The sequence below is a fragment of the Lathyrus oleraceus genome, chromosome 5 (assembly GCF_024323335.1).
Source record: "Lathyrus oleraceus cultivar Zhongwan6 chromosome 5, CAAS_Psat_ZW6_1.0, whole genome shotgun sequence".
Taxonomy (NCBI): Eukaryota; Viridiplantae; Streptophyta; class Magnoliopsida; order Fabales; family Fabaceae; genus Lathyrus; species Lathyrus oleraceus.
The window spans coordinates 483,811,418-483,837,425 of record NC_066583.1 but is presented as its reverse complement, the minus strand read 5'-3'; positions in this window follow the sequence as shown (position 1 = coordinate 483,837,425).

Below are 26,008 nucleotides of genomic sequence, written 5' to 3'. Positions count from 1 at the left end.
ATGGACCCGATGATTCAACCTTATGTTGAACTCGCCGGTTTTGGTCATATTAGCAAGATTATGTCTTCGTCTATAAATAACAAGTTCATTCTAGCCTTATGCGAAAGATGGAGGCCAGAGACACATACATTTTGGTTCCCAACGGTGAGTGTACCGTGACGTTAGAAGACGTCTACATGCTTTTAGGACTACCAATTGAAGGCAAGGTTGTTAATGGTAAGACCAACTATGCAAATTCAATTTTCCTGGAGCTTTTAGACACTGATTTGTTAGATGATAATGCTAGAGGTCAAGGTATACTACTCTCACGCCTAAATTCATATTATAAAAGTTTATACTTAGATGAGCATTCTACCGAAGATGCTCGAATAATAAAAACTAGGTGTTACATTATGTTATTAATAGGATCCTTTTTATTTCCCGAAGGTAGTGGTTCTAGCATGCATATTATGTGCTTACCTCTACTTAGACATGTAGATAGAATAGGAAGTTACAGTTGGGGATCTGCTTGTCTAGCCTATCTCTATAGCTCGTTGTGCAAAAACTCCCACAAAGACACATCTACATTTTCTGGATGTGCTGTTTTGCTACAAGCATGGGGTTGGTCAAGACTACCGTCTCTAGCACCAGTCAATAACAACCCTTTCACTTTTCCATATGCACAAAAGTAAGTTGTTTAAATTGCTATATCTTTACTTACTTCCTTAAAGTTTATTACCTCAAACTATTTTTTTTTAACTTTTTGGTGTAGATGATCGGCACGTGGTATGAGTTACAACAGATGTCTGAGACACTGTATTACTCAGTATCGCAACCTGTTGGATCACCTTCGACCGACAAACGTAAGCAAAATAACTTAATTATTTCGTTATATTATGTTAACTTTTTCTACATTCATTATAATCCTATCTTCTTTAACATTTTAGTTCATTTGGCGTCCATACCTTAATCTGGATCATGACCATGAGGTCAACGCTGAAGACGCAGCTGTGTGGACAATGTAACACCCTTCTAAAATACCCCAAATATTTAATAACAACAACAAATATATATATCAGAGTAATTATGCACCAAGGGTGTCACACAACATTTCACACCATAATAACTGTCATGCTCTTTTATTAACTCAAAACATAAAACATTTGCACAATACGCAGCGGATAGAGATCAAATCGATCATTCAAAACATGCAACATACTACATGTAAACTGGTTCAACAATCATCAACAACAATATTAAAAATGTTCCCTCCCGATGTTACATCTATCAGAGCAGGACCCACTTAGGAGACTACACTAGACTCCAAGCATTAGCTTCTACTCAACTCATTGCTCGTTACCTGAAAAATAGTTGTAAGGGTGAGTTCCTCAATCGATATAATAAGCATTATAAATCATCATGTAATGCTAAGTAAATTTACACATTTCATCACCCTAATCGTAACATACATTCAGTAACGGTACATCAACTCAAACATCATACTTAATATCAACACAATTCCACTCCTCAATTAAATTAAATATCCATACAACAAGCCAACAAAATGCAACTCTAATGAGACTCGACTCGTCATGCATGTGGTACCATTCGGAGTAAAACTCTCAACTTAAAATCATTGCCATTTTATTGGGCATCAAGGCATAAGCCTTCAACTTTCAACTTAAAATTTGCCAATCCAGGCCAACGTGGTGTGAGCAAAGCTCCGACTTAATGCATATGAATGTACATGGCATACACGACTTTAAACTGTCGACAACATAATAATAATAGCAACACAATAATGTTTTCAACAAAAATCAACTTATAATCAACTTTGGCTCACCAAGCCTACAACTCAGTATTTTCAACAACTTTAACACAACTTATCAACATATTTGTATCAACACTCCATAACATAACCCAACAAAATTACTCATCAAAATTAACGATAACAGGCCAATCACCAATTATGTTCACAACATTAAAATACCAATTTTTTCTAATTTCCAACAGTGTTAACCGGTTAACGCCCTGGGTTAACCGGTTAACGCAGGACAAAACACATTTTCTGGCAAAACGCAACAGTGTTAACCGGTTAACGCCCTGGGTTAACCGGTTAACGCAGGCAAAACAGCACATTTCCACAAAATATAACAGTGTTAACCGGTTAACGCCCTGGGTTAACCGGTTAACGCAGACAAAACAGCAGTTCCTGCGCTAACACAAGGCAGAATGCAGAGTTCTCCGCATTTTCCGCCGTTGGAGGACTTCCGGACCTCCGATTCAATTTCCGTAAAAAGCTATACGTTCGGGGGAACGCGACTCACACAATTACGGACTCAATTACAGCTTTAATACAACTTATTCATCACAATATTTCAGCATTCAACATCCCAATTAGGGTCACTTTAACGGTTTATCACTACCCATGACATGTTAATCTATAATACCCATTAAACGACGATAAACCCCCCTTACCTGAGATAATCCGGCAATCTCTAAGCTTCAAGCTTTTCCGTTCTTCAACCTTTGCTCTCTAGCTCTTCCTCTTTGCCCTTTCTCCACTTTTCACCTTTCAGCCGCTTCTCTGTTTCACGTGAAAACTCTTTACCAAAAATGAAAACCCTTTTTTTCTTATTCCAACTTATATATTTTCCACTAATTATTATTCCAAATAATAATAATAATAATCCAATAATTCAATTTATTTAATTAAATTAATAAATATATTATTAACTTAATTTAAATAATTCTCTTATTTAATTCGGGGTGTTACAACTCTCCCCTACTAAAAGAGTTTTCGTCCTCGAAAACATACCTCAAGCAAATAACTCTGGGTAAGACTCTTTCATCTGACTCTCCAGTTCCCAAGTCACATTGCCACCTGCTGGTCCTCCCCAAGCTACCTTCACTAAGGCAATCTCTTTACCCCGCAACTGCTTCAACTCTCGATCCTCAATCCTCATAGGCGATATTTCAACAGTCAGGTTATCTCTCACCTGTACATCATCTACTTGGATCACATGCGACGGATCATGAATGTACCTCCTCAACTGAGACACATGAAAAACCTCATGCAAATTCGCAAGTGACGGCGGTAAAGCGATACGATAGGCTACCTCTCCTATCCTCTCCAAAATCTGATAAGGACCAATAAATCGAGGTGTCAACTTCTTTGACTTCAAAGCTCGACCAACCCCAGTTATCGGAGTAACACGAAGAAACACGTGATCTCCCTCTCGGAACTCAAGTGACTTCCTCCTCTTATCATGATAACTCTTCTGACGACTCTGAGCAATTCTCATCTTCTCCTGAATCATCTTAATCTTTTTTGTAGTTTGTTGAACAATCTCCGGTCCAACCACAGCACTCTCACCGGACTCATACCAACATAAAGGTGTCCGACATCTCCTACCAAACAAAGCTTCAAACGGTGCCATACCAATGCTCGAATGAAAACTATTGTTGTAGGTAAACTCAATCAAAGGTAAATAACAATCCCAAGCACCTCCCTTTTCCAAAACACAAGCCCTCAAAAGATCCTCTAGTGACTGAATCGTCCTCTCAGTCTGACCATCAGTCTGCGGATGATATGCAGAACTCAATCTCAGCTTAGTTCCCAAAGCCCTCTTCAAACCTTCCCAGAACTTCGATGTAAATCTAGGATCTCTGTCCGAAACAATACTCGACGGAATACCATGCAAACTTACAATTTTCTCAATATACAACTCAGCTAATTTCTCTAACGGATATTCCATTCTGATCGGAATGAAATGAGCCGACTTTGTCAATCTGTCAACAATCACCCAAATAGCTTCAAAATTCTTAATTGTCCTCGGTAAACCAGAAACAAAATCCATACTGATACTATCCCACTTCCACTCTGGAATAGCCAACGGTTGCATTAGCCCAGACGGCTTCTGATGCTCAACCTTTGACTTCTGACAAGTCAAACAAGAATAAACAAAACTCGCAATTTCTCTTTTCATTCCCGGCCACCAAAATAACTTTTTCAAATCATGATACATCTTCGTAGCTCCAGGATGAATACTCAACCCACTACGATGTCCTTCTTCAAGAATACTCTTCTTAAGTTCGGTAACATTCGGAATGCACACCCGACTACCAAATCTCACAACACCATTCTCATCAACTCTGAATTCGCCACCTTGACCTTGATTCACTAGAGTCAACTTATCAACCAAAAGCATATCGGATTTCTGACCCTCTCTGATCTCATCCAGAATACCACTTGTTAACTTTAACATTCCCAATTTAACACTATTGTGAGTACTCTCACACACCAAACTCAAGTCTCTAAACTGCTCAATTAAATCCAATTCCTTAACCATTAGCATAGACATATGTAATGATTTCCGACTCAATGCATCAGCCACTACGTTTGCTTTACCCGGATGGTAATTCAAACCAAAGTCATAATCCTTCAGAAACTCTAACCATCTTCTCTGTCTCATATTCAGCTCTTTCTGATCAAACAAATACTTTAAACTTTTATGGTCACTGAAAACCTCAAATCTTGATCCATACAAGTAATGCCTCCATAACTTCAGAACAAACACCACAGCCGCCAACTCTAAATCGTGCGTCGGATAGTTCCTCTCATGAACCCTCAGCTGTCTTGAAGCATAAGCTATAACCTGCTTATTCTGCATCAACACGCCACCCAAACCCAACAATGAAGCATCACAGTAAACTTCAAATGATTCCGACGAACTCGGTAATATCAGAATAGGAGCAGTAGTTAACCTTCTCTTTAACTCTTGGAAACCTTCTTCACATTTTGAGTCCCAAACAAACGCTTGCCCCTTCCTAGTCAACATCGTCAATGGTAACGCCAACTTAGAAAATCCCTCAATGAACTTCCTATAATAACCAGCCAAACCAAGGAAACTTCGAATCTCCGCAACAGACTTCGGAGCTTCCCACTTAGATACCGCTTCTATCTTAGAAGGATCAACAACAACACCACCTCTTGAAATCACATGACCAAGAAAACTTACCTCTCCTAACCAAAATTCACACTTGGACAATTTAGCAAATAACTTCTTTTCTCGTAAAACTCCCAAAACCACTCTCAAATGTTCAGCATGCTCTTCTTCAGATTTCGAATACACCAAAATATCATCAATAAACACCACAACAAACTTATCTAGGTACGGATGGAAAATCCTATTCATATACTCCATAAATACTCCAGGCGCATTAGTCACACCAAAAGGCATTACAGAATACTCATAATGTCCATACCTTGTTCTGAAAGCAGTCTTCTGAATATCCTCGGTTTTCACACGGATCTGATGATACCCAGATCTCAAATCTATTTTGCTGAACACACTTGCACCAACCAACTGATCCATCAAATCATCAATCCTCGGCAAAGGATACCGATTCTTGATCGTCACTTTATTCAGTTGCCTGTAGTCCACACACAACCTCATAGTACCTCCTTTCTTCTTAACCAATAGCACTGGTGCACCCCACGGTGACACACTCGGACGAATAAATTTCTTATCCAACAGATCTTCCAACTGACTCTTCAATTCAGTTAACTCAACAGCAGACATACGGTACGGAGCCATCGATATCGGCCTAGTACCAGGTACCAAATCAATTGAGAACTCCACTTCGCGCTCTGGCGGTAATTCATTCACCTCTTCCGGAAACACATCAGGAAAATCACACACCACGGCTAGATCGCCAATCACCAGTTTATCTTTAGCCTCCAAAGTCGCTAACAGCATAAACAACTTTGCCCCATCAGCTACTTCCTCATTCACTTGCCTTGCTGATAGAAACAAACTCTTTCCCTCCTCAATCTCAGGAAAGACCACCGTCTTATCAAAACAATTGATAGAAACTCGGTTAAACACCAACCAGTTCATACCCAGAATAACATCAATCTGCACTAGTGGAAGACACACTAGGTCCATCCCAAAGTCTCTACCAAAAATACTCAAAGGACAATTTAAACAAACCGAAGTAGTAGTCACTGAACCCTTCGCAGGAGTATCAATTACCATACTACCAAACATCTCAGATATCTCTAACTTAAGTTTCACAGCACAATCCAAAGATATAAAGGAATGAGTCGCACCTGTGTCAATAATAGCTACAAGAGGAAAGCCATTAATATAACACGTACCTCGGATAAGTCTGTCCTCACTGGAGGTTTGAGTTCCGGTCAATGCGAACACCTTCCCAGTCTGAGATTTCTTTGGCTTCTGACACTGACTTCCAATATGCCCTTCTTCGCCACAATTAAAACAAATCATTTCCTTGTGCTTGCAATCAGCTATTGCATGACCAGTCTTACCACAGCGAAAACACCTCTTTACTTCAGCAGTGCATACATTACTCTTATGACCAGCCTGACCATATTTGAAGCAAACTATACCAGCAGGAGCACCTCCCCTACTGGTCCTCTGAGCCGGAGCAGCTCCTTGTTTCCCTTTTCCCACTGGAGCATCATACGGCTTTCCACGGTCTTGATGTTGCTTGCCCCTGCGGTCACTGACAATCTTGTAATGAGCATTATTGTCTTCTTCAAATATCCTGCAACTATCAACCAATTCAGTAAAAATGCGTATCTTCTGATACCCAACAACCTTCTTAATTTCAGAGCGCAATCCGTTTTCAAACTTGATGCACTTTGAAAATTCAGCACCAGCACCAGTGTAATGAGGATAAAATTTGGACAGCTCCACAAATTTTGCAGCATAATCAGTGACAGACATGTTTCCTTGCTTCAGCTCAAGGAACTCAATTTCCTTCTTACCACGGACATCTTCCGGATAATACTTTCTCATGAATTCCCTACGGAATACATCCCAAGTAATGACTTCACCTGCCACGGTCAACCTCTCGTGAGTCTCTAGCCACCAGTCATCAGCTTCGACTGCTAGCATGTGAGTACCATACCGAACCTTCTGAGCTGGAGTGCAATCCATAACACGGAAGATTCTCTCAATCTCTTTCAACCATCCCAAGGCTGCATCTGGATCATGCTTCCCTTTAAACACCGGCGGATTCTCTCTTTGAAAAGTCGCCAAGCTACGTGATCCAGCATCTCCACCAGCATTTGGCAAGTTCTGCACAGCTTGTGTCATCGCTTGCATTGCGGCAGCCATTGTAACGTCATTCCTTCCAGCCATTTCAACTTATCAATACAACACAACTTAAGTTAGATTAGTAACAATACACAATTGTTAGACAGTAACGACACGACAACTGGCCGGACAGACCGACCTGCTCTGATACCACTAATGTAACACCCTTCTAAAATACCTCAAATATTTAATAACAACAACAAATATATATATCAGAGTAATTATGCACCAAGGGTGTCACACAACATTTCACACCATAATAACTGTCATGCTCTTTTATTAACTCAAAACATAAAACATTTGCACAATACGCAGCGGATAGAGATCAAATCGATCATTCAAAACATGCAACATACTACATGTAAACTGGTTCAACAATCATCAACAACAATATTAAAAATGTTCCCTCCCGATGTTACATCTATCAGAGCAGGACCCACTTAGGAGACTACACTAGACTCCAAGCATTAGCTTCTACTCAACTCATTGCTCGTTACCTGAAAAATAGTTGTAAGGGTGAGTTCCTCAATCGATATAATAAGCATTATAAATCATCATGTAATGCTAAGTAAATTTACACATTTCATCACCCTAATCGTAACATACATTCAGTAACGGTACATCAACTCAAACATCATACTTAATATCAACACAATTCCACTCCTCAATTAAATTAAATATCCATACAACAAGCCAACAAAATGCAACTCTAATGAGACTCGACTCGTCATGCATGTGGTACCATTCGGAGTAAAACTCTCAACTTAAAATCATTGTCATTTTATTGGGCATCAAGGCATAAGCCTTCAACTTTCAACTTAAAATTTGCCAATCCAGGCCAACGTGGTGTGAGCAAAGCTCCGACTTAATGCATATGAATGTACATGGCATACACGACTTTAAACTGTCGACAACATAATAATAATAATAGCAACACAACAATGTTTTCAACAAAAATCAACTTATAATCAACTTTGGCTCACCAAGCCTACAACTCAGTATTTTCAACAACTTTAACACAACTTATCAACATATTTGTATCAACACTCCATAACATAACCCAACAAAATTACTCATCAAAATTAACGATAACAGGCCAATCACCAATTATGTTCACAACATTAAAATACCAATTTTTTCTAATTTCCAACAATGTTAACCGGTTAACGCCCTGGGTTAACCGGTTAACGCAGGACAAAACACATTTTCTGGAAAAACGCAACAGTGTTAACCGGTTAACGCCCTGGGTTAACCGGTTAACGCAGGCAAAACAGCACATTTCCACAAAATATAACAGTGTTAACCGGTTAACGCCCTGGGTTAACCGGTTAACGCAGACAAAACAGCAGTTCCTGCGCTAACACAAGGCAGAATGCAGAGTTCTCCGCATTTTCCGCCGTTGGAGGACTTCCGGACCTCCGATTCAATTTCCGTAAAAAGCTATACGTTCGGGGGAACGCGACTCACACAATTACGGACTCAATTACAGCTTTAATACAACTTATTCATCACAATATTTCAGCATTCAACATCCCAATTAGGGTCACTTCAACGGTTTATCACTACCCATGACATGTTAATCTATAATACTCATTAAACGACGATAAACCCCCCTTACCTGAGATAATCCGGCAATCTCTAAGCTTCAAGCTTTTCCGTTCTTCAACCTTTGCTCTCTAGCTCTTCCTCTTTGCCCTTTCTCCACTTTTCACCTTTCAGCCGCTTCTCTGTTTCACGTGAAAACTCTTTACCAAAAATGAAAACCCTTTTTTTCTTATTCCAACTTATATATTTTCCACTAATTATTATTCCAAATAATAATAATAATAATCCAATAATTCAATTTATTTAATTAAATTAATAAATATATTATTAACTTAATTTAAATAATTCTCTTATTTAATTCGGGGTGTTACAGACAACATGCACACCGATAATACGGTTCACAACTGTTGAGATGCACAACACCGATCGTGTGAAGCTGCAGTTCGGTGTGGTCTAGAATATCCCAGATCCCCCAGCTAGCCTAGGAGAATGGCATATGCGTAAAGTGAACGACCAATGGAACTTCAACCATTGGCAAAACTTCGCAAGATCGGAGTGTCTCAAGTGGAAGCACCGTCATGACCATGTCTTAACTGACGCAGTCATGCCAAATGAGGTAAAACCAAGTTGTACTTATATGGCTTGGTACAGATCGGTTGGTTTTCAATTCATCGTCGAAGATATGTACCTCTACGACCCACGCCAGGCAAGTTACACACAAGAATGATCAACATCTAACCCCCAACAACATTCTCAGCCCGGTTACTCACAACCCCCTATCCATCAAACTTTCCGTTCCACAAACACACAAACATACAACCAAAACATGCCATTCACCCAACCCCAATACCAAGAACATACCCCATACCACCACCAACAAATTAACCATCAACCTGAGACCCAACATCGCTTCACACCCACATCATCACCCTACCAAAGTCGCCTTAGCCAAAACACCAACCGCCCCTCCTCCTACCGTAGCCAAGAAGCCCAAACATCACAAAATCAAAACATCCCACAACCCTACCTCTACCAAACACCCCCAACAACCTTTCCAACCTTTCCTAGACGCATCATTCACACCCATGTCTCCCTTCAACCGTCCCGGTCGCCCATCCATGAGTCAACCACATCCAAACTTCTCTGGCATGGGTCATGAGCTCAGCTACGACGGTACACCATCATTGCATACTGAAGACTATGATGAGTTGTCTGAATACCTCAACGGACCTTCTCCTGTAGTTGGTAGTGACGCTCTTGGCCCCTCAAATGAACAAACACCGATGCAGAGTCGTCAACGTGGGTTAGGGCCAAGGGTTAGGATAGCTAGGGGATGTGGGACCCGAGGTCGGTTAGGTGATCCCGGTCATCACCATTAGGTTTCTTTGTTAGCTGGGTTTTTCGACATGATCAAATCTTAGCACAATAAGGAAAAACTTAGGAAAAAGTTGGAAGGTTGAAAGGGAATCTCGACTCAGTTTGCTAGCTAAAAGAGTCGAAGTCTCAGATGTGAGATAGAGATTGAGACTTAATATTTTCTGAAAAGAGTTTTCGTCCAAGATTTCGATGGCAGCATTGTTCAAGATTTCGACGTCAACAATCAACGAGATATGTCGACAAACTGCAGTTGGCGTGGAGAAACAATTTTAAAGGAAATAACTGATTTTTAGTCTTATCCAAAGGGACACGTGGAAGACATTTCAAAGGCGAAAGCATGCAACAATTACATGTCAATTTTTGAACACAAAATAGTTATAAGCAGTTATTTTATATTAGTATAAATAAGAGTTCTAGTGTTAAGATTCAGGGTGTTTTGTTGAATTCAGTATAAAAACTCACAAACTCAAAATACCCAAATGAACGAAATATATGATTCCAAACACCATTTCATTTAATGCAAAGTATTTTATTTAACCTTATTTCCTTTGCAATTACACTTTAATTTGCACCACTTTTACATAAAAAATTTGACCACCTCGAAATCCTTCACATTCTCACACAAAAAGATTTTTTAACCCTGTGTTCTAAGATTAAGGACCTAGGGATGACTAAGCTGCATAATATTATCAACAATTATTATATAAAGTTAGTATTGAACAAAGTTAGGAGTCACATGTATCATAGGATATTGATATACAAGATGAACTAGCCAACCACTATAGAAAAAGTAGTTCCACAAAATTAGCTAATTGTGATTGAACCAAAACAAACACCATATTTAGTATTACAGTAACTTAACAACAACATAAGTAAAAACAAAAACAACAAAAATACAACGTAACTGTTTTTACTAGAATTCTGCATCTAACCTGTTTTTACTAGAATGGAAAACATCCAAACGCAACTGTTTCAATTCAATTGAAACCTACACAAAGGACAAGAATTGCCTATATTCAACCAATCTTGAATACAATCCTTATGAAACATATGCGAACATGGCATACAGACACCAACCTTAAAATCTTCGAAACAAATACTACATTTTTCCGCCTCTTCAACTGTCACCATCTTCAATCCCTCAATACACGATTTCGCCGCAGGAACAAATCTAATATCTTCTTCCATCTCCATTCCCTCATCCCAACCATACTCCCATTCATCTTCATCACTTGCAACGTTAATAATGAACCCATTATCTTCTTCAGTTCCCATATTGTCTTCCCAATTATATCTCCAAAGATCTTCAATATCCATTTCCTCGATCCAAGAAGAGTCCCATGCATCTTGATAACCAATTTCAGAGTGGTCATTTTCAATAGTCCTTGTACCAGCTTGAACCAATGTATTCAGTCGATCTTCTTCTTCCTCTTCATCACCCTCACTAAAATTCAGTGTAACAGAAAAATCAACTCGAATAGAAAGACCCTTCGAGTTCTTATATGTCCCCTCAACCATCTCACGTACACATTGCGAAATTTCTTCAACCAATATGATAAAAGCATCTTCAGGAACATGTATTTCAGAAAGCCACGATATAATAGTAGCCTTTTGGATTTCTTTATCTTTTGACACAAAACAACGAACGTGACGGTTCGTTTCACTTACAGATGGTGACGATTCATCACTTGGAACATTGATAATCGTGTAATCGAACTCTATATTGAGATACGGTTCATTGTCGCCTAATGCATCACAATCGATTGAAGACATATGTGGATATACGTCACAGTGTGCGACACAGTAATATTCATCCATGGTGAACTTTGTATACTTGAAAATATTGATGTAATCCTAAAGTATATGAAGTGACACTCTTGACTTGTATATATAACTGAATGATTTGGAATTAAATAACAAACTTCCTAGTAATAGGTGGAAACTTCCCAAAAAAAAGATTCAGAGTTTGTTGCCGAGAATATCTATAAAAAAATCATGTTTTGAATCTTTTCTTTCTATTTTTTATAAAGTATTTATTGAATTTTGAAATGCATTAATTATTCATATATTTTTTACAATCTATAATAAATATTCGGATATAAATGCATTAATGATCGGAAGACATATCATTTTATATCTAGATATCTTTTTAATAAGTATATATATATATATATATATATATATATATATATATATATATATATATATATATATATATATATATATATATATATATATATATATATATATATATATATATATATATATATATATATATATATATATATATATATATATATATATATATATATATATATATATATATATATATATAAAAGCTCTATTCTTTTTGTATTTTAAACCTGACCTACGAATTATTATTTTTAAAGATTAAATTTGTAAAACCATATCCATTGTTAACAAATTTATCAATTACATCTAATTTTTTAATTAAAGTAGTTTATATAAAGGGATTTTGAATTTGAAGACTAAGGTAATATATTATAATAAAATATGGAGAAAACTAAAGCATTAAAATAGAGGATTACTTATTCTTGTAGTTTTGTTCCTCTTATTTATTTATTTATTTATTTATGTAATCTTTAGTGATTAGTGCTATTCCTTTAATTGAACATCAGTAACAATTAATATTTTTTTTAAAGATAAATAGTTAAATAATAAATACTTAATTTATAGTAGTATCATACTAACGATTCTTTGTGTAGCACTTTCTTAGCGCAAAAACATAGAATAGTATTGTTTGATTTTATTAGATAAGACTTGATACATATCTATTATCTAACAGGTAGATAATTGTTTGTTGAGTGTGGATTGGACTTTCTGTCACATAAATTTAATTGTTTTGATTTTTTTTTTTTTAATTTGTGTTTGAATTATATATATATTTTAAAAATTATATATTTGTTTATATTAAAATCGTTAATAATAAACGTTTAAACTAATGAATCTAAAACATCTCTTTTAAAAGTGACGTATAACAGGAGGATTCAATTAAGTCATTAAGTCTCTCGCAATGAATTTTAACTTTTTTTCATCAACCATTTATTTCTCTCATACAACATAATTCACATTCTCTCTACCGAATGCAAGTTCATGTGTGACAATTATACAAATCAATAATTCAATAATTCAATGATGATGGAAAATTCAACAACAAATAACAATAACAACTCTAACAGAGCAATATATAGCGGATAATCAATTTCCCAAACTTGCAAGAATATGTGAGGAGCAACAACAAATAATCACGGGAACTAAAATCACCATCACAAGGGACACAATAATTTTTAACGTGGAAAAACCTTCTCAATGTGAGAAGTAAACAACCACGGGACCAAGCCAGTAATAGAGCTCCACTATGATCAAAATATGGGTACAAGAGAGTTTTAAATATGGCACAAATTCGTGCTCAGTAACCAGCCAAAAACAGCAAGATAACCAGCATAACAATCAGCCAAAACAATGAGAAAACAAGCATGAAATTGAGAACAAAATTCAGCAGAGAAACCAAAAAATACTGCTACTGTCCGAGCTCGATTTCTCCCACCTCAGACCTCTGATCGACGATCCAACCGGTCAGATTGAAGTACCACGAGTCACGAACCTGCTGTCCAAACTTCAGCCCGATCCGACGGTGAACGAAGGAGAAATCGCGAATCTAGTGCAGCTGCTCGTTTTATGCGAAAATGGGTTTTGCTCTTCCTCTCTCACTTTTCTCTTGCCTCACTATTTGAATTCAGCTCTCTCACCTCCCTAATCTGACCTCTCTTCACTTGGTTAAGTGAGACACATGGGCTTGCACATATTGGGTCTTTCTCCACATAGGAAGGGAGCCCAAAACCCAACAGATATCCCCCTCACAACTATGTGGAGGTGACCGCCAAACCGGCGATCTCACAGCAAGTTTCAAACTTGTTTCTTGGTAATGCCTTGGGCATCATATCAGCACCATTATCATCTGTATGAACCTTGGCCAATTCCAACAACCCAGCATCCAAAGCATCATGTATCCAATGATCCCTAACATAAATGTGCTTGGACCTAGAATGAAAAGTTGAATTCTTACCAAGATGAATTGCACCTTGACTATCACAAAATAGCAAGTACTTATCTTGAACAAAACCAAGCTCCTGCAAGAATTTCTTCAACCATAACAATTCCTTGCATGCTTTTGTAATGGCAATGAACTCTGCCTCAGTAGTGGACAATGCAACACACCTCTGTAATCTGGATTACCATGCCACAACTCCCCCTGCAAACTTAATCAAGTAGCCTGAAGTAGACTTTCTGGAATCAATGTCTCCAGCAATATCAGAATCAGTATATCCCACAAGAGTAGGCTTATCACCTCCAAAACAAAGCCTCAAACTGGTAGTACCACGAAGATACCTCAAAATCCATTTCACAGCATTCCAATGCTCTCTACCTGGATTAGACAGAAATCTACTAACTGTACCAACAGCATGTGCAATATCAGGCCTTGTACACACCATTGCATACATTAAACTACCCATAACAAATGCATAAGGAACCCGTTGCATATCTGATTTTTCAGCTTCATTGGAAGGACTCTAACTAGTACTCAATTTAAAATGAGTAGCAAGAGGAGTACTTACAGCCTTAGCATTTTCCATCTGGAACCTCTGTAACACTCTTTCAACATAGTGTTCTTGTGATAGCCAAAGTTTCTTCTTGTTCCTGTCACGCATGATTCTTATACCAAGAATCTGCTTAGCAGCTCCCATGTTTTTCATGGCAAATGACTCGCCCAATTACTTCTTCAACCTGTCAATCATGGAAATATTTTTCCCAACAATAAGCATGTCATCAACATATAATAACAGGATAATGAAATCATCATCAGCAAACTTTTTAACAAAGATACATTGATCAGAAGTAGTCTTCTTGTAGCCTTGCTCACACATAACTGACTCAAACTTCTTATACCACTGACGCGGGGCCTACTTCAAACCATAGAGACTCTTTCTCAGCCTACACACATAGTCTTCCTTGCCTTTAACCAGAAAGCCATCAGGTTGCTTCATGTAAATCTCTTCCTCCAAGTCACCATGAAGGAAAGCGGTTTTGATATCCATTTGCTCTACCTCCAAATTAAGAGTAGCAGCCAAACTCAACACGGTTCTAATGGATGACATCTTCACCACAGGAGAAAAAATCTCATTGAAATCAACACCCTTTCTCTGTCTGAAACCTTTCACAACCAATCTGGATTTATACCTTGGAGATGTAGAAGTGCTTTCTTGCTTCACCCTGAAGATCCACCTGTTTTCCAAAGCCTTCTTGCCCTTAGGCAATTTCATCAAATCAAAAGTGTGATTATCATGCAAAGACTTCATTTCATCTTGCATAGCATCCAGCCACTTATTCTTTTCATCACTCTCCAAGGCTTCATCATAACATTCAAGTTCTCCTTCATCAGTCAAGGTAACATAGTCATTAGAAGGATACCTGGTGGATGGTTTCCTCTGCCTAGTAGACCTCCAAACTTGAGCTTGAGGAAGTTCAGGAGCATCACCAAGATCCTCATCTTGTGACATTTCATGTTCCTCTTCAGCATCATCATTAGGAACATCAAAATTATCTCCAAGTTGCTGATCACCAACATCATCATGTTGCTCATCATTCTGAACATTATTTTCAGCAGTATCCAGATCATGTATAGGCATCCGAACTGGATCAACATCAGACAAACCATTATCAATCTCAGGTGTAGTCTTCTCCATCTTATCAATGTCTTCAATGGTTTAGTCTTCCATGAACTTCACATCACGACTTCTAACAGCTTTCTTCTCAACTGGATCATACAGCTTATAGCCAAATTCATCCTGACCATAACTGATAAAGATGCACTGTCTTGTCTTCGCATCCAACTTGGATCTCTCATCCTTTGGAACATGCACATATGCTTTGCAACCGAAGACACGCAAATGATCATACCTGACATTCTTGCCAAACCAAATCTTGTCTGGCACCTCAGCATTCAAAGCAACTGTAGGACTCAGATTAATAACATGCACTGCCGTGTACAATGCTTCACCCCAGAAATGCTTAGGAAACTTTGCTTCAGAAAGCATACACCTAACTCTTTCAATCAATGTCATGTTCATTCTCTCTGCTAAACCATCCAGCTGAGGAGTTTTAGGAGGAGTCTTTTCATGTCTGATACCATGCTTCTTGCAATAAACATCAAATAGTCCACAATACTCACCACCATTGTCAGTACGAACGCATTTCAGCTTCTTGCCTGACTGTCTCTCCACCATAACATGGAACTCTTTGAATTTCTCCAGAACTTGGTCTTTTGTCTTCAAAGCATAGACCCAAAGCTTCCTGGAACAATCATCAATAAAAGTAACAAAATAAAGTGCACCACTAAATGACTTTACCTTCAATGGGCCACAAACATCAGAATGCACCAATTCAAGCAACTCTGACTTCCTTGAGGGAGGATGTTTCTTGAAGGATACTCTAGTCTGCTTACCATCCATGCAATGAGAACATTTCTCCAACTCTGCACTCTTTAATCCCGGAAGTACATCCTTTTTAGCTAAACAATTCAGCCCTTTTTCACTGATATGACTAAGTCTGTGGTGCCACAAAGAAGCCTCCATATACATGGCATTCACACTGTCTTTAGCAACCAATGCTTTAGTCTAATACAGTTTATTAATTTTCTCCCCTCTGGCCACAACTAAGTTACCTCTGGTGAGTTTCCATTTTCCTGAACCAAAGTGATTATCATAACCACCATCATCAAACATCTACACAAATATAAAATTAAAGAGAACATCTGGAGCATGTTTGACTCCTCTAAGCAACAACTGCACTCCCATGTTGGTCTGCAAACAAACATCACCAATACCAACTACCTTGGACACACCATCATTACCCATCTTCAACACTCCAAAGTCACCAGAAGTGTAAGATGTGAAGAACTCCTTCCTTGGTGTAACATGCAGTGTAGCACCACTATCAATAATCCACATGCTCTCATCTGATACAAGATTTACTGAATCATAGTCACGGAGAATAATCAGATCATCACAAGTAGCAGTAGTAACACGGTCATCATCATGATTCTTATCTCTCTGCTTGCTGTTATTGTTTTTGCTCTCCCTTTTCCATATGAAACAGTTCCTCTGTATGTGCCCCATTTTGTGACAATAATTGCACTCCACATTCTTGTATCTGGACTTGGACTTGCTTCTGCTGTTCTCTCTACTCGCACTTCTGCTATTCTGTGTGTTCCCTTTCGGTTCCTTTCTTTGACTTCGGCCCCTGTTCTCAGTGACAAGTACCTCGGAATAAGATGAAGTACCTTGTGCCTTCCTTCTCATCTCCTCATTAAGAACACTTCCCTTTACACTTTGCAAAGAGACAACACCATCAGAAGCTGAGTTTGTAATTGAAACCCGAAAAGTTTCCCAAGAATCTAGTAGAGTATTCAGTAGCCATAGTCCCAACACTTCATCATCAAATTTGATACCCATACATGACAATTGATCTAGGAGCCCTTGAAAATCATTTAAGTGATCTGAAATAGAAGTCCCCTCCTTGTACCTCAAATTCATCAAGGAATTCAACAAATACAACTTATTATTCCCTGATTTAGAAGCATACAAAGATCCAATCTTCTTCCACAAGGATCTTGCATGTTCCTCATTAGCAATGTGATTATAAACATTGTCTTCTACATATTGCCAAATAAAACCACAAACCTGCTGATGTTCAAAACTCCAATCCTCATCAGTCATGGATTCTGGTTTCTCACTAGCAAACACAGGAAGATGCAAATTCTTCACAAATAACAGATCCTTCATTTTTCCTTTCCACAAGTGATAATTAGAGTCATTCAAACAAATCATTCTATTTGTATTTGCCTCCATCATTCAAACAAGTCAAACAGCCCCTTAACCAAAGAGCTTTGATGCCACTCTGATGGGAAATTCAACAACAAAAAACAATAACAACTCTAACAGAACAATATGCAGCGGATAATCAATTTCCTAAACTTGCAAGAATTTGTGAGGAGCAACAACAAATAATCACGGCAACTAAAATCACCATCATAAGGGACACAATAATTTTTAACGTGGAAAAACCTTCTCAATGTGAGAAGTAAACAACCACGGGACCAAGCCAGTAATAGAGCTCCACTATGATCAAAATATGGGTACAAGAGAGTTTTAAATATGGCATAAATTCGTGCTCAGTAACTAGCCAAAAACAGTAAGGTAACCAGCATAACAATCAGCCAAAACAATGAGAAAACAAGCATGAAATATAGAACAAAATTCAGCAGAAAAACCAGAAAATACTGCTACTGTCCGAGCTCAATTTCTCACACCTCAGTCCTCTGATCGACGATCCAACCGTTCAGATTGAAGTACCACGAGTCACGAACCTGCTGTCCAGATTTCAGCCCGATCCGACGGTGAACAAAGGAGAAATCGCGAATATAGTGCAGCTGCTCTATTTTATGCGAAAATGGGTTTTGCTCTTCCTCTCTCACTTTTCTCTTGCCTCACTATTTGAATTCAGCTCTCTCACCTCCCTAATCTGACCTCTCTCCACTTGGTTAAGTGAGACACATGGGCTTGCACACATTAGGCCTTTCTCCACATAGGAAGGGATCCCAAAACCCAACAAATGACTCTTCAACCAATAATTATAAAAACATGTAAACCTTGTTGGAACAAGCACAAAAGCTTGTATGTGAATCACTGGAGGTGATGGATAATTTTGGGTGAAATTGGAGGATTGGGGAAGATGAAGTTTTGAGAGAATAGAGATTAATTGAGAAGGTAAAAATGATATGGCATTAATTCATTCAACATGTTACAAAATGTATATATAGTGTCTACTAACACTAAACAAAGTAACAAACAAAAGCTAAACAAAAACAGCCTAAAAACAAAAGTATTTTTCTGGTTTTCCTGCAGCATTCTAGCAGCTTTTCCAAATAGCTTCTCAAATAAGCTATTCTCCAAACATGCTTCTGATCATAGTTACATTGCATTTGACTTATATAACATCCAACACACCACCTTAAGTCAAATGCTCGATGTTCTTCATCCCCAACTTCACCACGAGTCGCTTGAAAACATCGTTTGTAACCGATTTCGTCAACAAGTCTGCGACTTGTTCTTCACTTCTGCAGTAACTTAAACGTAACTGTCCGGAACTCACCAAATCGTGCAAGTAATGGAACCTCATCTCAATGTGCTTGCTTCTCCCATGTGTTATGGGATTCTTAGCAAGGTTGATGGCTGAAACATTGTCCACCAACAATAAAACTCCCTCTCTCGTGCAGTTGTCCAGCTCACGCAACAGATTCACAAGCCACACAGCTTGGCATGCACACATCGAAGCTGCAATATACTCCACCTCGCAAGAAGAGAGAGAAACCACCGACTCCTTTCGAGAACACCAAGAGATTGGTGCACCTCCGAACATAAAGACATAACCCGTCGTTGATTTTCGATCGTCTTTATCTCCACACCAATTAGAGTCGGTGTATCCAAGTAAATTACAACTTCTGCCCGTGTCACTTGCCGGAAACAAAATTCCACAGCCAAGAGTACCTTTCACATAACGAAGGATCCTCTTAACCGCTGCCAAGTGTGATACCTTTGGCTTTTCCATGAACCTACTAGCAATACCGAAACTAAACACCAAATCAGGCCGCGTATTGCACAAGTAACGCAATGATCCAACCAATCTCCGGTATGAGTTGGATCCACATCTTGCTCTTCCTCACTCTTGGATATTGTAACTGTGCCTCGGATGGAGTTATGGCAGTATTGCAATGCTCCATATCACACCTCTTCAAGATCTCCATTGCATACCTTCTTTGATGCATGAGCATCCCCAACTTTGTCTTTTGGAACTCTATGCCTAAGAAGTATGTCATAGCACCTAGGTCACTTATTTCAAATTCCCTCATAAGCTCTTGCTTGAACTTTGAAATGTATGATTCACAACTTCCGGTAATCAACAAATCGTCCACATATAGACAAAGAATGATCACCCCTTCGCTAGCACCCATTTTCACATACACCCCATGCTCGGACACGCATTTCTTGAAACCAATATCGTTAAGAAAACCATCTATGCGTTTGTTCCAAGCTTTTGGAGCTTGTTTCAAACCATAGAGTGCCTTCCTCAACTTGTAGACTCTTGCCTCTTGGTCTTGAACAACAAAACCCGGTGGCTGTCCCACATACACCTCTTCATCCAATGGACCGTTCAAAAATGACGATTTGACGTCCATTTGATATAACAGCCAACTGTTGGTATTTGCAATCGCAACAACTAACCGGATGGTTTCATGCCTTGCAACTGGTGCGAATACCTCATCAAAATCAATGCCTTCCTTTTGTAAAAATCCCTTTGCCACTAATCGAGCCTTATGCTTGATTATCTCACCTTTCAGATTTGCTTTCACCTTGAAGACCCATTTCACACCAATTGCCTTTTTACCTTTCGGTAAATCGACCAACATCCAAGTATTGTTTTTCTCAATTGATTCCAGCTCATCCTTCATTCCACTCATCCATTTTGGATCGCTTAATGCCTCCTCCTTATTCACCGGTTCGAATTCGGCCATTAAAGCGAAATGGATGAGATCACCATCATGATTGATCTCGCTATCACGGAATACCTCGCAATCTCGGAGTCTTTGAGGCATACCTCTCTGCCTCGTTGGTCGTCTACTCGTTTCACCATCCTCCGTTGCGAATGGTTGCTGTCCAGGATCATTAATAGGCTGGAAATTCATATTTCCTCCCAGGAAATCGATTTCTGGGCCTGAATTTTGACTTCCAGCAGCACCAGGGGGCTCTGTCACGGGCTGGAAATTGATTACCTCATTTGGTAAATCGATTTCCTGTACAGAAACAGCAGAAATTTTGCTATCAAACGTCCAGATTTCGTCCACAATCACGTCCCGACTTACCACAATCCTCTTGCTACTCATATCAAACAATTTGTAGCCTCCGGTAGGATGATATCCAACAAGTAACAACTTCTCACCCTTATCATCAAGCTTCTTTCTAAGCTGTCCCAGAATATGTCGAAACGCAACCGAATTGAAAACGCGCAAGTGACTCAAACTCGGTTTGATTCCAGACCATACCTCTTCTGGAGTTATCTTTTCCAGCTTCTTTGTCGGACACCTATTCAACAAATAGGCAACTGTAGATACCGCTTCACCCCAAAGCTCTTTCGGTAAAATTTTGCCTTTTAACATGGTTCGTACCATGTTCATGATTGTCCGATTTTTTCTCTCTGCAATGCCATTTTGTTGTGGAGTGTAGGGAGGCACCACCTCACGAATTATCCCCTCATCATTGCAATAGCTCATAAACTCGTTGGATGTGAATTCACCACCACCGTCCGTTTTGAGAGTTTTGAGCTTTTTACCGCATTGGCGCTCAACCATTGACTTAAACCGTTTGAACACTTCAAACACCTCATCCTTCCTCTTAATGAGGTAAATCCACAACTTTCTACTAAAATCATCAATAAACGTGACAAAGTATCGTTTGCCACCGTAGAAATTGACTTGCATCGGTCCGCATACATCGGAATACACCACCTCAAGGTGATGCTTGGTCCTATGACCCGCATCCTTGCTGAAATTACTCTTGTGTTGCTTCCCGTGAACACACTCTTCACATATTTCAGCTGGAATATTAATCCTTGGCATCCCGGACACCATACCATGTCTTTGTAATGCGTCGAGATCACGAAAGTTGAGATGACCGAGATGGTAGTGCCATAACCATTCCTCATGACTTACAGAAGTAGCTAAGCACCTATGCTCCATAACTTTCAACTCAATCTTGAAAGTTCTATTGGCAGCCATAGAAGCCTTAAGGATCAAAACTCCATTTTGGTCCAAAACGCGCAATACTTTGTTTTCCATGCGAATTGTGTAATTCCTTTCAAGTAATTGGCCAATGCTTAAAAGGTTACACTTAATTCCAGGAATGTACAAAACGTCCTTGATCAAGGAATGACCACCATCCCTCCTCATGATCATGACATCACCGACACCGTCGACAGCTAAAGTCGTATTATCCGCGAATCTCACTCTACTTCGCGTGGCTTGATTGATCTTCACGAACCAATCTTTTCTACCCGTCATATGCGTCGAACAACCAGAATCCAAGTACCACTCATCACTACCTTGGACTCCATCTCGAACCGTTACTAATGCGTTTTTCTCCGAACGCATTTTCTGCACTTTTTCAGCACTGCAGTAGTTGATGTCCAGCAACTTTCTACTCCTGTCCATGCCATTATTCTCCTCCGTAATCACCACAAGAAGTATGCTATCATCATCCACTTCTTGCCTAGCAACCTTAGCTTCATCCACATCACTCTCCTTGCGCTTGAAACGACAATCTCTTGAGAAATGTCCAAGCTTTTGACAATTGTAACATCTCTTGGTACTTTTGTCGAGCGGCTTGTAGTTGCCTTGACTACCATCCTTGGAGGTTCCTTCTCCTCTTTGTCCTCTTGAATTTTATGGATCTTTTCCACCAAAATTCTGGAAATTCTTCTTATCTCTAGAAGACCATTTCCCTTTCGATCTCTTATTCTTCTCATTGAAACGAGCTTGCAAAGCCACTTCCGCTTTTGCCTTATCGTTTCCTCTTTCATCCATCCTTTGTTCACGAGCTTCCAATGAACTTTGTATTTCATCCTTCGTCATGGTCTTGAGATCCTTCGATTCTTCAATCGCAACAACAATGTTGTCGGATCTTGCCGTTAAAGAACGCAACACCTTCGACACAATGTTTTCTTCCGAAACCGACTCACCGTAAGCCTTCATTTGATTCACCAAACGCATCACACGCGTTATGTAATCATTGACCGTTTCCTTATCTTCCATTTGGAGTAATTCAAACTGCCTCTTGTGAGTTTGTAACCTCACCACCTTCGCTTTGTCAACTCCCGTATACGCCTTCTCGAGTATATCCCAAGCTTTCTTCGCCGAGTCACAATCACCAACCTTTTCGAAGTTGTCTTCATCGACGCAAGAATGTATCAAGAAGAGAGCCTTGCAGTCTTTCTTCTTCTCTTCTTTGTGAGTGGCTTGTTGGGAAGCTGTAGCCTCTTCAACAAGGGGGGTAACACCGATAGTAATCACATCGAGCACGTCTTGGTAGCCAAACAAAACTTTCATTTGTTTGCACCATTTGTTGTAGTTCTTTGAATCAAGAATGGGAAGATTTGAGGGGATCTTGTCTTTGAAACGGACATTGCAGCAGAATAGGATCGGAACCAATGCTCTTGACGCCAAATGTTGGAACAAGCACAAAAGCTTGTATGTAAATCAATGGAGGTGATGGATAATTTTGGGTGAAATTGGAGGATTGGGGAAGATGAAGTTTTGAGAGAATAGAGATTAATTGAGAGGGTAAAAATCATATGGCATTAATTTATTCAACATGTTACAAAATGTATATATAATGCCTACTAACACTAAACAAAGTAACAAACAAAAGCTAAACAAAAACAGCCTAAAAACAAAAGTATTTTTCTGGTTTTCCTGCAGCATTCTGGCAGCTTTTCCAAATAGCTTCTCAAATAAGCTATTCTCCAAACATGCTTTTGATCATAGTTACATTGCATTTGACTTATATAACATCCAACAAACCTCAAATATTTTAATTCAATTAAAATTAAAAAAAATTGAAATGATGTTGGCAAAATAAGTTTTGTGAAGATACGAATCTAAGACACCAATGAACCATGTTAAAAACTGCAATGAACTACGAGGTTATAGGTCGGCCTCATGTCTATTATAGGAAAGACTCAATTTCACCCCGTATATAAATATCATTTTAAGAAGAAAAATATATGATTTTTAATCAACAAACTCACAATTTCGGCCCTAGAGGGTGTGGCTTCCCAATATATCTAAAGTTAAAGTACCACAATAATTATGGTCGATCTATTGTAATCAGAGCCACCCTTCGTGGAGCTCGTTAGATATAAGAAGTGATACAGAAGAATCCCTTAACAAATATCATAGCCCCTGAAGGAATAGTTGATGAAGCTAGTAGAGCAACGAATATAGTTGACCTCAACTTTCAAAAAGAAGAAACCCTGTTGGGAGATGAGATAAGACTCTTACCCCGGATCAAAGGGAAGGTCCTAAGACTGGTTATGGACAGAGACTTTGAGACCATCCAATTAGACGATAATCTGATGAGGTCATTAAGGATAGGAGTTGACCTACTTTATGAAGTAAATTCAGGATTAGTAAAATGTTTGAGAGCCAACATCAATCTCTTCACTATCTCTCCCCACGAGATGTCGGGAATAGATCCTAGGGTGGCATTTCACTAGCTGAATGTTGACCCCGATGCCAGATACGTGTCACAAAGGAGAAGGCGACAGTCTCTTGAGAAGGAAGAGACAACAACGAAGACAGACAAATGTCTATTGAATGCTAATTTTATGTCTAAGGTGAAATACACTAAGGGGCTATCTAATGTAGTGTTGGTCAAGAAAGCCTTAGGAAAATGAAGGATGTGTGTTGATTATATAGGTCTGAATAAAGCATGTCCTAAGGACTCATATCGGGTTGCAAGTATATATATGGATGCATACACTAGATACAATAAGATACCAACGTACGATCTAGACAGAGGAAATACCGCTTTCATTACTAAGCAAGCTAAGTACTAGTACAACATAATTTTCTTTGGTTTGAAAATGCATGAGCAACATATCAAAGGATAATGAATAAGGTTTTCAAGGAAGAAATGGGCAAAATATTGGAGGTGTATAAGGATGACATGATTGTCCAGTCCAACAAAGAAGAGTTACACGACCAACACCTCTTCTGGGTTTTTCGAAGAGTCTGACAGTAAAATACGAGGCTCTATTTAGAAAAGTGCATATATTCGGTGAGAGTCGGCAAGTTTCTGGGTTTTTATCTGACGAAAAGAGGAATATAAGAAAATCCAGACAAGTGTGAGACTAACATTCTCATGGAGGCATCTACAACAAAGAAGGAATTCACGAAGTTGAACGAGATGTTGACGACTTTGAATATATTCATTTTGAAGTTAGTACAACACACCCTCCATTTTTATAAGTTTTTGAAGAAATAATCACTCTTCAAATGAACACTTAAGTGTCAATAAGCATTCATGTCCCTGAAGATGCCTTGTCTATTCCACTGGTGTTATCTCGACCACCGATGGGAGAACCTCTATACCTTTATTTGGCTAAATTTGAGGAGGCATTCAGTGATGTCTCTATAAGAGAGCTAGACGTTCAACAAAGCCCGATTCTTTTCATCTCAAAATCCATATCAGTAGGGATGGAGCCAGGAATTTTGAGTAGTGGGGTCAATATATATATATATATATATATATATATATATATATATATATATATATATATATATATATATATATATATATATATATATATATATATATATATATATATATATATATATATATATATATATATATATATATATATATATATATATATATATATATATATATATATATATATATATATAATTTATTTTTAAAAAAACTAAATAATTATAATAATAAAAAAGTAATAATATATTTCCACTCTTATTACAATAATAGAAATAAATTATAAAATCATAAAGATTAAAATTAAATAATTTATTTTTTAAAATGCTTAATAATGCAGAAGAAACTAATAACGTAGAAGCACTTTGCACGGAAAGAAAGAGGAACACAATAGTGGTTTGTTTGTGCTTGGAAAGAGTAAAAAAAAAATTAATAGAAAAAAGAAATGAAGAGTCAATTTTTTTTATTCAATGCATTTATTTTATTTATATATGAAACTAATCATTTATAAAAAAAGTGTACTCAGTGATTATATTTAATGAGATGATATGTGTGAAAAATTAAATTATTTAATATTTA